Source organism: Lagenorhynchus albirostris, chromosome 16, assembly GCF_949774975.1.
Source record: "Lagenorhynchus albirostris chromosome 16, mLagAlb1.1, whole genome shotgun sequence".
NCBI lineage: Eukaryota > Metazoa > Chordata > Mammalia > Artiodactyla > Delphinidae > Lagenorhynchus > Lagenorhynchus albirostris.
Window position 1 is genome coordinate 15,629,526 of NC_083110.1, and position 13,845 is coordinate 15,643,370.

The window sequence follows — 13,845 nt, forward strand, 5'->3', positions numbered from 1 at the left end:
TAGTCATATTTCTCAATCGCTCTGTAATCACATAACAACTGAGTACTGAAGTGTGAATCTGACTCTGAGACCAATTGGTTTCAGAGCTTTCTCCCATACAGCATAAAGGGACACCAAATGGGGCCTGTACCAGGTCTCGACAGTTGGTAGTGTCTGCCTCAGTGTGCAGGAGGAGGGCAAACATTTCAAGAAGCACTAGCCATTTGGAGGACAGTGAGGAGGCTGATGAGACCAACATGGACTGGGGATAATGGAAGAAAATATTTTATTTAAAATTAGCTGTATTCCCTGGCACTTTTTCAGGAGAATCATTGATCTTCTTTATATAGTATACTTTTGTATGGGATACATAAATACATTTCTTTTTTTTAAAAAATTTTTTAATTTAATTTTATTTTTTATACAGCAGGTTCTTATTAGTCATCCATTTTATACACATTAGTGTATACATGTCAATCCCAATCACCCAATTCATCACACCCCCACCCCCACCCCCCGCTGCTTCCCCCCTTGGTGTCCATACGTTTGTTCTTTACATCTGTGTCTCAATTTCTGCCCTGCAAACAGGTTCATCTGTACCATTTTTCTAGGTTCCACATATATGCGTTAATATACGATATCTGTTTTTCTCTTTCTAACTTACTTCACTCTGTATGATGGTCTCTAGATCCATCCACATCTCAACAAATGACTCAATTTCGTTCCTTTTCATGGCTGAGTAATATTGCATTGTATATATGTACCACATCTTCTTTATCCATTCGTCTGTCTATGGGCATTTAGGTTGCTTCCATGTCCTGGCTATTGTAAATAGTGCTGCAATGAACATTGGGGTGCATGTGTCTTTTTGAATTATGGTTTTCTCTGGGTATATGCCCAGTAGTGGGATTGCTGGGTTGTATGGTAGTTCTAGTTTTAGTTTTTTAAGGAACCTCTATATTGTTCTCCATAGTGGCTGTTATCAATTTACATTGCCACCAACAGTACAAGAGGGTTCCCTTTTCTCCACACCCTCTCCAGCATTTGTTTGTAGATTTTCTGATGATGCCCATTCTAACTGGTGTGAGGTGATACCTCATTGTAGTTTTGATTTGCATTTCTCTAATAATTAGTGATGTTGAGCACCTTTTCAAGTGCTTCTTGGCCATCTGTATGGCTTCTTTGGAGAAATGTCTATTTAGGTCTTCTGCCCATTTTTGGATTGGGTTTTTTTTTTTGATTTGTTTTTTGCGGTATGCGGGCCTCTCACTGTTGTGGCCTCTCCTGTTGCGGAGCACAGGCTCCTGACGTGCAGGCTCAGCGGCCATGGCTCATGGGCCCAGCCGCTCCGTGGCATGTGGGATCTTCCTGGACCAGGGCACGAACCCGTGTCCCCTGCATCAGCAGGCGGACTCCCAACCACTGCGCCACCAGGGAAGCCCGGGTTGTTTGTTTTTTTAATATTGAACTGCATGAGCTGTTTATATATTTTGGAGATTAATCCTTTGTCTGTTGATTCGTTTGCAAATATTTTCTCCCATTTTGAGGGTTGTCTTTTCGTCTTGTTTATGGTTTCCTTTGCCGTGCAAAAGCTTTTCAGTTTCATTAGGTCCCATTTGTTTATTTTTGTTTTTACTTCCATTACTCTAGGAGGTGGATCAAAGAAGATCTTGCTGTGATTTATGTCAAAGAGTGTTCTTCCTATGTTTTCCTCTAAGAGTTTTGTAGTGTCCAGTCTTACATTTAGGTCTCTAATCCATTTTGAGTTTATTTTTGTGTATGGTGTTACAGAGTGTTCTAATTTCATTCTCTTACATGTAGCTGTCCAGTTTTCCCAGCACCACTTACTGAAGAGACTGTCTTTTCTCCATTGTATGTTCTTACCTCCTTGTCATAGATTAGTTGCCCATAGGTGCGTGGGTTTATCTCTGGGCTTTCTATCTTGTTCCATTGATCTATATTTCTGTTTTTGTGCCAGTACCATGTCTTGATTACTGTAGTATATACTGTAGTATATAGTGTAGTATATAGTGTAGTATATACTGTAGTATAGTCTGAAGTCAGGAAGTCTGATTCCTCCAGCTCCACTTTTTTCCCTCAAGACTGCTTTGGCTATTCGGGGTCTTTTGTGTCTCCACACAAATTTTAAGATTTTCTGTTCTAGTTCTGTAAAAATGCCATTGGTATTTCGGTACGGATTGCATTGAATCTGTACATTGATTTGGGTAGTATAGTCATTTTCACAATATTGATTCTTCCAATCCAAAAACATGGTATATCTCTCCAACTGTTGGTATCATCTTTAATTTCTTTCATCGGTGTCTTATACTTTTCTGCATACAGGTCTTTTGTCTCCCTAGGTAGGTTTATTCCTAGGTATTTTATTCTTTTTGTTGCAATGGTAAATGGGAGTGTTTCCTTAATTTCTCTTTCAGATTTTTCATCATTAGTATATAGGAATGCAAGAAATTTCTGTGCATTAATTTTGTATCCTGCAACTTTACCAAATTCATTGATTAGCTCTAGTAGTTTTCTGGTGAAATCTTTAGGATTTTCTATATATAATATCATGTCATCCACAAACAGTGACAGTTCTACTTCTTCTTTTCCAATTTGTATTCCTTTTATTTCTTGTTCTTCTCTGATTACCACGGTAGGACTTCCAAAACTATGTTGAATAATAGTGGTGAGAGTGGACATCCTTGTCTTGTTCCTGATCTTAGAGGAAATGCTTTCAGTTTTTCACCACTGAGAATGATGTTTGCTGTGGGTTTGTCATATATGGTCTTTATTATGTTGAGATAGGTTCCCTCTATGCCCACTTTCTGGAGAGTTTTATCATAAATGGGTATGGAATTTTGTCAAAAGCTTTTTCTGCATCTATTGAGATGATCATGTGGTTTTTCTTCTTCAATTTGTTAATATGGTATATCACATTGATTGATTTGCATATATTGAAGAATCTTTGCACCCCTGGGATAAATCTCACTTGATCATGGTGTATGATCCTTTTAATGTGTTGTTGGGATTCTGTTAGCTAGTATTTTGTTGAGGATTTTTGCATCTATATTCATAGGTGATATTGGTCTGTAATTATCTTTTTTTGTAGTATCTTTGTCTGGTTTTGGTATCAGGGTGATGGTAGCCTCATATAATGAGTTTGGGAGTGTTCCTTCCTCTGCAATTTTTTGGAAGAGTTTGAGAAGGATGGGTGTTAGCTCTTCTCTAAATGTTTGATAGTATTCACCTGTGAAGCCATGTGGTCCTGGACTTGTGTTTGTTGGAAGATTTTTAATCACAGTTTCGATTTCTTTCCTTGTGATCAGTCTGTTCATATTTTCTATTTCTTCCTGGTTCAGTCTTGGAAGGTTATACCTTTCTAAGAATTTGTCCATTTCTTCCAGGTTGGCCATTTTATTGGCATACAGTTGCTCGCAGTAGCCTCTTAGGATGCTTTGCATTTCTGTGGTGTCTGTTGTAACTTCTCCGTTTTCATTTCTAATTTTATTGATTTGAGCCCTCTCCCTCTTTTTCTTGATGAGTCTGGCTAATGGTTTATCAATTTTGTTTATCTTCTCAAAGAACCAGTTTTTAGTTTTATTGATCTTTGCTATTGTTTTTTTTGTTTGTTTCTATTTCATTTATTTCTGCTCTGATCTTTATGATTTCTTTCCTTCTGCTAACTTTGGGTTTTGTTCATTCTTATTTCTCTAGTTCCTTTAGGTGTAAGGTTAGATTGTTTATTTGATATTTTTCTTGTTTCTTGAGGTAGGCTTGTATAGCTATAAACTTCCCGCTTAGAACTGCTTTTGCTGCATCCCATAGGTTTTGGATCGTCGTATTTTCATTGTTATTTGTTTCTAGGTATTTCTTGATTTCCTCTTTGATTTCTTCAGTGAACTCTTGGTTATTTAGTAACGTATTGTTTAGCCTCCAGGAGTTTGTGTTTTTTACGTTTTTTTTCCCTGTAATTGATTTGTAATCTCATAGCGTTGTGGTCAGAAAAGATGCTTGATATGATTTCAATTTTCTTAAATGTACTGAGTCTTGATTTGTGACCCAAGATGTGATCTATCCTGGAGAATGTTCCATGCGCACTTGAGAAGTGTAATCTGCTGTTTTTGGATGGAATATCAAATATTCAGTTAAATCTATCTGGCCTGTTGTGTCATTTAAAGCTTGTGTTTCCTTATTAATTTTGTTTGGATGATCTGTCCATTGGTGTAAGTGAGGTGTTCAAGTCCCTCACTATTATTGTGTTACTGTCGATTTCCTCTTTTATAGCAGTAAGCAGTTACCTTATGTATTGAGGTGCTCCTATGTTGGGTGCATATATATTTATAATTGTTATATCTTCTTCTTGGATTGATCCCTTGATCATTATGTAGTGTCCTTCCTTGTCTCTTGTAACATTCCTTATTTTAAAGTCTATTTTATCTGATATGAGGATTGCTACTCCAGCTTCCTTTTGATTTCCATTTGCATGGAATATCTTTTTCCATCCCCTCACTTTCAGTCTGTATGTGTCCCTAGGTCTGAAGTGGGTCTCTTGTAGACAGCATATATATGGGTCTTGTTTTTGTATCCATTCAGCAAGTCTGTGTCTTTTGGTTGGAGCATTTAATCCATTCACGTTTAAGGTAATTATCGATATGTATGTTCCTATTACCATTTTCTTAATCGCTTTGGGTTTGTTTTTGTAGGTCCTTTTCTTGTCTTGTGTTTCCCACTTAGAGAAGTTCCTTTAGCATTTGTTGTAGAGCTGATGTGGTGGTGCTGAATTCTCTTAGCTTTTGCTTGTCTGTAAAGCTTTTGATTTCTCCATCGAATTTGAATGAGATCCTTGCTGGGTAGAGTAATCTTGGTTGTAGGTTCTTCCCTTTCATCACTTTAAATATATCATGCCACTCCCTTCTGGCTTGTAGAGTTTCTGCTGAGAAATCAGCTGTTAACCTTATGGGAGTTCCCTTGTATGTTATTTGCCATTTTTCCCTTGCTGCTTTCAATAATTTTTCTTTGTCTTTAATTTTTGCCAGTTTGATTACTATGTGTCTCAGCGTGTTTCTCCTTGGGTTTATCCTGTATGGGACTCGCTGCACTTCCTGGACTTGGGTGGCTATTTCCTTTCCCATGTTCGGGAAGTTTTCGACTATAATCTCTTCATATATTTTCTTGGGTCCTTTCTCTCTCTCTTCTCCTTCTGGGGCCCCTATAATGCGAATGCTGTTGTGTTTAATGTTGTCCCAGAGGTCTCTTAGGCTGTCTTCATTTCTTTTCATTCTTTTTTCTTTATTCTGTTCCACAGCAGTGAATTCCACCATTGTGTCTTCCAGGTCACTTATCTGTTCTTCTGCCTCAGTTATTCTCCTATTGATTCCTTCTAGTGTAGTTTCTATTTCAGTTATTGTATTGCTCATCTCTGTTTGTTTGTTCTTTAATTCTTCTAGGTCTTTGTTAATCATTTCTTGCATGTTCTCGATCTTTGCCTCCATTTTTTTTGTGAGGTCCTATATCATCTTCACTATCATTATTCTGAATTCATTTTCTGGAAGGTTGCCTATCTCCACTTCATTTAGTTGTTTTTCTGGGGTTTTATCTTGTTCCTTCATCTGGTACACAGCCCTCTGCCTTTTAATTTTGTTTATCTCTCTGTGAATGTGGTTTCTGTTCCACAGCCTGCAGAAATGTAGTTCTTCTTGCTTCTGCTGTCTGCCCTCTGGTGGATGAGGCTAGTGCAAGTTTCCTGATGGGAGGGACTGGTGGTGGGTAGAGCTGGCTGTTGCTCTGGTGGGCAGAGCTCAATAAAACTTTAATCTGCTTGACTGCTGATGGGTGGGGCTGGGTTCCCTCCCTATTGGTTGTTTGGCCTGAGGTGACCCAACACTGGAGCCTACCCAGGCTCTTTGGTGGGGCTAACGGTGGACTCTGGGAGGGCTCACGCCAAGGAGTACTTCCCAGAACTTCTGCTGCCAGTGTCCTTGTCCTCACGTGAGACGGAGCCACCACCCGCCTCTGCAGGTGACCCTCCAACACTAGCAGGTAGGTCTGGTTCAGTCTCCCCTGGGGTCATTGCTCCTTCCCCTGGGTCCCGAAGCGCATACTACTTTGTGTGTGTCCTCCAAGAGTGGAGTCTCTGTTTCCCCCAGTCCTTTCGAAGTCCTGCAATCACATCCCGCTAGGCTTCAAAGTCTGATTCTCTAGGAATTCCTCCTCCCCTTGCCGGACCCCCAGGTTTGGAAGCCTGATGTGGGGCTCAGAACCTTCACTTCAGTGGGTGGACTTCTGTGGTATAAGTGTTCTCCAGTTTGTGAGTCAACCCACCCAGCAGTTATGGGATTTGATTTTATTGTGATTGCACCCCTCCTACCATCTCATTGTGGCTTCTCCTTTGTCTTTGGATGTGGGGTATCTTTTTTGGTGAGTTCCAGTGTCTTCCTGTCGATGACTGTTCAGCAGTTAGTTGTGATTCCGGTGTTCTCACAGGAGGGAGTGAGAGCACATCCTTCTACTCTGCCATCTTGAACCAATACACAAATACATTTCTATTGCTACTCCACTTGGTGAATGCTACACAGAGTGACCCAAGTGAGAAGTAGCTCAATGGTATACTGACACCTTCAGTTTGGAATATTTTGTGATTTATGTGACTCAGGAACAAATAAATGCTGTCTGGGAACCGTGGACCTTTGAAAGTGAAGGGGTAGGGATTTTCCTGGTGGTCCAGTGGCTAAGACTCCACACTCCCAATGCAGGGGGCCCAGGTTTGATCCCTGGTCAGGGAACTAGATTCCACATGCCACAACTAAGAGTTCGCCTGCTGCAACTAAAGATCCTGCATGCTACAACTAAAGATCCTGCATGCTGCAACTGAAAGATCCCGCATGCCACAAGTGAAAGATCCTGCATGTCACAAATAAAGATCCTGCACGCCACAACTAAAGATCCTGCACGCCACAACGAAGATCCCGCGTGCCGCAACTAAGACCCGGCGCAGTCAAATAAATAAATATTTTTTTTAAAAAAGTGAAGGGGTAGTTTAACAATCGACCAAGAAGTTATATAAATCATGAGCCTACTACTCCTAATGACCCTAGCCTCAAAATAGATAAAACAAACTTTGAGAGAATTACAAAGAGAGACTAATCCAAAATCATAGTGGGAAATTCTAATATATTTCTCTCATAAACTGATATATCAAGAAGATAAAAGAAAATTAGTAAAAATGTAGAAGATTTGCAAGACATAACTTAAAATCTTGATCTAATGGTAGATATGGAATCTTGTTCCCAACAGACCAAGAATGCACTGTTTTAAATCACCCATTTAACATTTATAAGAATTGATAACATGCTAGGTCATGAGAAGAATCTCAACAAGTTCCAGAGAATCTATTCATATGGTCCATATTATCTTATCACAGCTAAATAATTAAATTAGAAAACAACAATAAAAAGACACTCGAAAACAACAACAGCTGTCATACCTTTAGGGGAGAAATATACTTCTGAAAAACTCAAGTGTGAAGGAGGACAAATATAAAAATTAAAATCTATTTAATACTGAATTAAAAAAATAGAACTGCATTTCAAAATGTAGCTAAAAGCAGTACACTGTAGAAAATTTGTTATCTGTAAATTCACTTCTGTGTCAATAAAAAGTGAATTGGATTTTTCATGAAACTTGAAAAATTCTATTTTTCATGAGAAAGTCAGAAAATAATCAAGAATAGTCAATAGCTAAAACTGTTCTCACATAAGAACAAAGAGTACGGACTTATGCTACCTAATATCCAGGTTAGTTATAAAGTGATAGTAATTAATGTAAGGTATGGTGGTATTTGTGCATAGACAAACAGATCATCAGAACAGAACAGAGAGCTGAGGAATGAAACAAGCATATATGGGCCCTAGGTATATAATGGAGGAGGAAAAAAATCAGATAAATCAGAGAGATGGGATAATAAATAACTGTTGCATCGGAAAAACTGGTTTCATATAAAAAAAGTAAAATTAGATCACTACCTCACGTCGTACATAAAAACAATCTCTCAATGGATTAATAACTATAATCTGAAAAAAACTTTAAAAAATTAGAAGAAAATGTTAGAGAATATTTTATGATCTCAGGGTAGGGAATGATTTCTCAAACAAGATAGAAAAAACTTAAGTTGAAACAAAAAGAGTATTAAACTTGACTACACAAATTTTTAGAAAGTCACAGTAAAATTAAAACATGAGTGACAAAGTAGAAGGAACAAATGTACTGTATTTTAACACATATGACACATAAAAGATTATCATCCAGAATTACCTATATTACCTATAAATACAAAACAATTTAAAAGAAAATAATCAAAGGATATAAGCAGTCAATTTTCTGAGAGGAAATCTGAATTACCAAAAGAAAAAAGAAAATGGCACACACACAAATGAGTACAAGTAAATCTGGGAAAATCTGATTATGACGGATGGATGTATCAATGTCAGTATCCTGGATGTGACATTATACTATTGTTTTGCAGACTATGACCACAGGGAAAACTGGGCAAAATGTACAAGGGATCCCTTCATATTATTTCTTACAACTGCAAATTAATCTACAATTTTCTCAATAAAAATTTTCAATTAAAAATATGAAAAGATACTTATTCTCACTGGTAATCAAAGAAATTCAATTTTTAAGCAAGATGCTGTTTTACACACAGAAAATTGGTAAAAATTAAGAATCGTGACCATAACCAGTATTGGCAAGGAAGTGATTATTTAGAGAAAAGGGAATTCTAGTATTTTGTTTGTGGGAGTGTATTTGGAGAGCAATTTTGCAATAGCTCTTAAAATTGAAAGTGTGCATACTCAACAAATTCACTGTAGGTGTATATCCTGGATGTATTATTTTATATGTGCCCAAGGGAACATGTACAAGGATGTTATTGCAGGTGGTAATAATAAAAAATTGAAAACAACTCAAATGTCCATGAATAGAAGAATAGACAAACAAACTGTGGTATACAGTGGAATACTAGACAACAACTAAAATGAATGAACTAGATCTTTATGTATCAACATGGATAGCTCTTCAAGGCATAATGCTGACTGAGAAAATCAAACTGCAGAGTGTTACATACACTATGAAACCATTCACTGTAAGTTTAAAACACACAAAACAATATTCTATATTTTTATCAAATCATGTGTAACAAGATATTAAAATAAGACTCTGTTTCCCAGTTTAGACTGGGACTCCATGTGCTCTCACATTTTAAAGAGGCACTGGGCTTCCCTGATGGCACAGTGGTTAAGAATCTGCCTGCCAATGCAGGGAACACGGGTTCGAGCCCTGGTCCAGGAAGATCCCACAAGCTGTGAAGCAACTAAGCCCATAAGTCACAACTACTCAGCCTGCCCTCTAGAGCCCACGAGTTACAACTACTGAGCCACAACTACTGAGCCCGCGTGCCACAACTACTGAAGTTCATGCGCCTAGAGCCCATGCCCTGCAACAAGAGAAGCCACCGCAATGAAAAGCCCACGCACCGCAATGAAGAGTGACCCCCGCTCGCCACAACTAGAGAAAGCCCACTTGCAGCAATAAAGACCCAACGCAGCCCAAAATAAAGAAATAAAAAATAAATAAATTAAAAAATAATAATAAACTTACGAAATGATTCTCAACCCAGTCTAAAATTTTTTTTAATTGTAAAACTATAATGTGATACAATTTTTCATTTATCATATAGGCAAAGATCAAAAAAGTTTGGTAACATGCTATTGGGCAAAGTCTAGGAAAAAGACATGCTTATACACTGCTAATGGAAGTGTAAACTGTTACTACCTCTTTGAAGAGTTATTTGAAAATGTCTAGTGACAATTAAAGTGCCTCTAATGTCCTCTGATCTGGAAATCCAACTTTCAGGACTTATTCTTCATTAGATTGAAGTAAGAGGTACAAGAGTACTCATTGCAGTATTGTTTTGAATATCGAGAAATTAAAGACTGGTTATATAATGTACACTATAGTATGCAAGAGAACATTATATACCAAAAAAATGTAAAACAAATCAGTGTGTAAAACACACTAAAGTTTGTTAAAGGTATACATGTGTGCTGTACGCTTCTGGAACAAGGTAAATAGCAGTTACCTCTCAGAACAGGAACTGGGCATCTGGAGAAGAGAGACTTATTGTACTTTCACCATGTGCACCTTTTGAATTTTCTACCATGTGCCTGATTTACTGATCCAAAAATATGTGATTTTTAAATAGTCAAAGTAGATACGAGAAAAGCACAGGCAAACTGATTAGAAAAGATCAAGAAAATTAAGGCTTTAGAGGTGTCATCATGATTCTCTGAGGTGAACTCGAAAACTAAACAAGTCAACACTTATGTGGAACTGTTTTGAACTCTTGTGTAAAATCACTTGAAATCCACCAGATGGCATAAGAAAATACAGTGTGAACAAGACTGGAGAGGTTGGTGAAGGTAATAAACTGGGGGTGGTGAGAAACGGACTAACCAGAACAGAGGTTTGCTCCAGATTGAGTCTTGATGCATTAAATTCCAGCCTAGCCATGGTCCTTGGGGGCATGATATTGTCACTTGCCAGATAGGTGATGCTAGGGAATCACCAAGCAGTGTTGTCGATTAGAAACATGGAATCATCTATTTATCATAGTCTCTGCATGAATGGCTTATTAAACATTCACTTCTTCAGTGTAGAATTCTTTTCTTTCTTTTTTTCTTCCTCCTTATTCCATACTTAATGCCTTATGAAAAGAGGTATTTGTTTCTTGGTAAGCCATGTTTCTTTAATTAAAGGAGGAGGGTTGGGAGAGGTCTGTTGGAAAAGGAGAAACCTCTGGTTTCACAATATGCACTATTTATGAGGGTGCTTTGCTATTGAAACCTATTAGAGGCCAGCCCGGCCCGATTTGCCTCTTGCCCTCCCAGGAGACAATTACTGTCCTGCATAACAATTTGAAGCAAATATCGGATGTGGTCGAAAGAACAGTTGTGGCCCTCTCTCCGGCAACCGTTTCTGCTTAGATTTCTTAATTGTTTCCACCACTTCCTTTCCTCGCCTTGTGGCCTTCTGGGTTCTGCAGGATCCTAAGTTTTAACAAAAGCCTCCCATCCCCTCTGGAATTCACATGTGCTAGCAGACACTTCCGGGACCCTGGAGACACATGTGGCACCTTAGAGCGCTGCTTTCAGCGGCCACGTTCTTCCACTGTGCACGCACCTGGAAGTCTTCGCCATGCCACGTCTTCTTCTTGACCAGTGCGAAGAAGGTACAGCTGGTCCAGGTCGGCCTCGCCTCCCCGTCAGCACAGCTTTCCCTCCTTCCATGCCCGGAGACAGGATGATATTTTAAGGTGCAGTTTTCACATTGAAGTACCCAGGTAGGGAGATGTTTGGGGGACACCTAGGGTTACCACACTGGATAATCCACTATTTTATTTCCACTAAAGTGAGAGACCAGCCCTGCTAGCCATACTGCTTCTGACCTGCCAGCAAGATGCTGGAATTGAAGGTGGTGGAGCAGCCTGGACCAGGTATTAGAGTGCAGGTCTAGGAATCACAGTAGTCTAACCTCAGCACTGTGACCTCCGTTTAGGAATAGATTTACTACCCTGGGCCTTAGTGTCCTCACCACTGCAATGATAGTGTCAGTCAAGCCCACCTCAAAGAACTTGTGAAGAGGAATAAAATTAAGTAATTTATTTAAAGAATCTCAAGGTTTTAAATGTTATGCATATATGAGATATCAAAACAGCAACTACAACCACAGTGGACTAAATAGGTTATGTTTGAGAGATATGTTGGTAAAAAGTTATGGCTGTGATGGGAGCTATGAAATATTTAGATGGTGAATTTGGCTGGATGTGAGGCCAACAGAGCCTGAATAGCTTGACACAGTTAAGGCCATCTGCTGGACAATAGGAAGTCACTATTGTTCCCTCCGAACTGGGCTCAATGCATGGAAAGCTCCTTCTGCCAGAGGTAAAGAACTGGTCGCCTTTTAGGACATTGAGACGTTTTAGTTAAAATATCATGCCAAATGTTGATAGAGGCATTGCATCAGTGTTCCTTGCCAAAGAATGACAAACCAAAATCAAATACTTGTATCTCCCTAATTGTGTCTTAAACAATTCTGAGCATCTGCCAGTTCTGTATCCTGATTCTTTTTCTTCCAATGGATTTACAAAGGTAGTTATTAACAAGTCTGGAATTGCACACACAGTTCTCTCCAAACCGCTTCTTCTGCCAGAATCACCATCTATGCAAACCACCTCCCTATGCTCTTCCACAGTCTGTGGCAGAATTTTATTTGTTTTCAAGAGCACCCTCACCTTTAGTGCTATAGTCATATGCCACCTTATATATTTAAGCAGTGGCCTGTAGAGTATAAAGAACTTTCGTAGAGAGTTTCCACTAACCCATACAAAGCACTCTGCAATATACATATTACCTCTCTTCTACAGATGAAAAAACAGGCTCAAAGGGATTTGCTGATTTGCCCAAAATTGTAGGTTGTAAATTCAAACCAAAGTTAGGACTTAGCCCTACATTCCATTCCTCCTTTAGCAACACCACAGAGTAAGTCCCAACAGTCCCAGAAACATAGGCACTTCATCATGTTGAATGGGAGAGATGACACTTTGCATCTGTCATTTAGCATTTAGTCATGATGCATTTGCTGCTCTATATAAGCTCTTCCAAAAATGTATTGGAATGGGTAGCCCCAAAGACTCTGCAAAACAAAAGTCTTCCCTGTCCAAATATGTTTGAAAAATGCTGCATATTATATCCACTGTTATCCCACTATGTGCACATTAGTGTTGTAAAGGCCTTGGGAAGTCTCTTTTACCTTGTTTGACCCCGTATTTCTTAAAGCTATTATTTACGTGTAGACTTCTTTATATAATGTCTATTAAAATCCTGCAGAATTATTGTGCTATGCATGGAATACACTTTTGGAGATGTATAAAAATGATTTGAGGGAAGTTGAGTCAGAGAAGGTAATAAGATGGGATATAAGTAGTCAAGAAAAACTATGAGAGAAAAGGGATAGCCTGGTTGAAGGATTCAAGTAGGAGACTGTGGGCTTGGTGCTGCATGCCTGTGTGCCCTGCCTCTTATAGCTGCTCATACAGGTAGTTACCCTGTACCTCTCGGCCTCAATTTCCCCATCTTTGAATTGAAGGGTTTGCCTGGGAGATCCCTAAAGTTGTTTCTTGCCGTAATGATTAGCTGTTTTTTTCCCCAAGAGATACTGAAACTAACTCCATGAACATTTTTATTTCTAACTTTTTACTTTGAGGTTCCTTGAAACCTACAGAAAAGTTGTAAAAATGGTACACAAGGAATTTCCATATAATCTTTCCCCAGATTCATCCATTTTCCCCCATTTGCTTTATTGTTCTTTCTCTCTCACTCTTTCTCTCATATTCTTCTTTCTGAACCATTTGAGAGTAAGTTGGAGACATCATGCCCCTTTACCCTTAAATACTCCAGGTTACATTCTTTTATATATGTACAATACAGTTATCAAAATCAGGTACTTAACATTGATAAATACAATTACTACTTCAGAGCCAATAATCAAATTTTGTCAATTCTCCCAATGTCTTTATACCTATTCTTTTGTCCCTGGACTCTGCTACCTTATGATAGTGGGCAAGGTTAAGTTTACATTGAAATCATTTATCCACCTAAAATGAAATAAATGGATTGTCTTATTTTCCCTTTTCTCTTGTTCCAGAACTAGATAAAGGGTGGAAGAGCCAGAGAGAAGAGTGGAAACTGAAAAGTGTGAAGAAATAAACTTTGCAAGGCAAAAAAAAAAAACAACAAACAAAAAACCCCA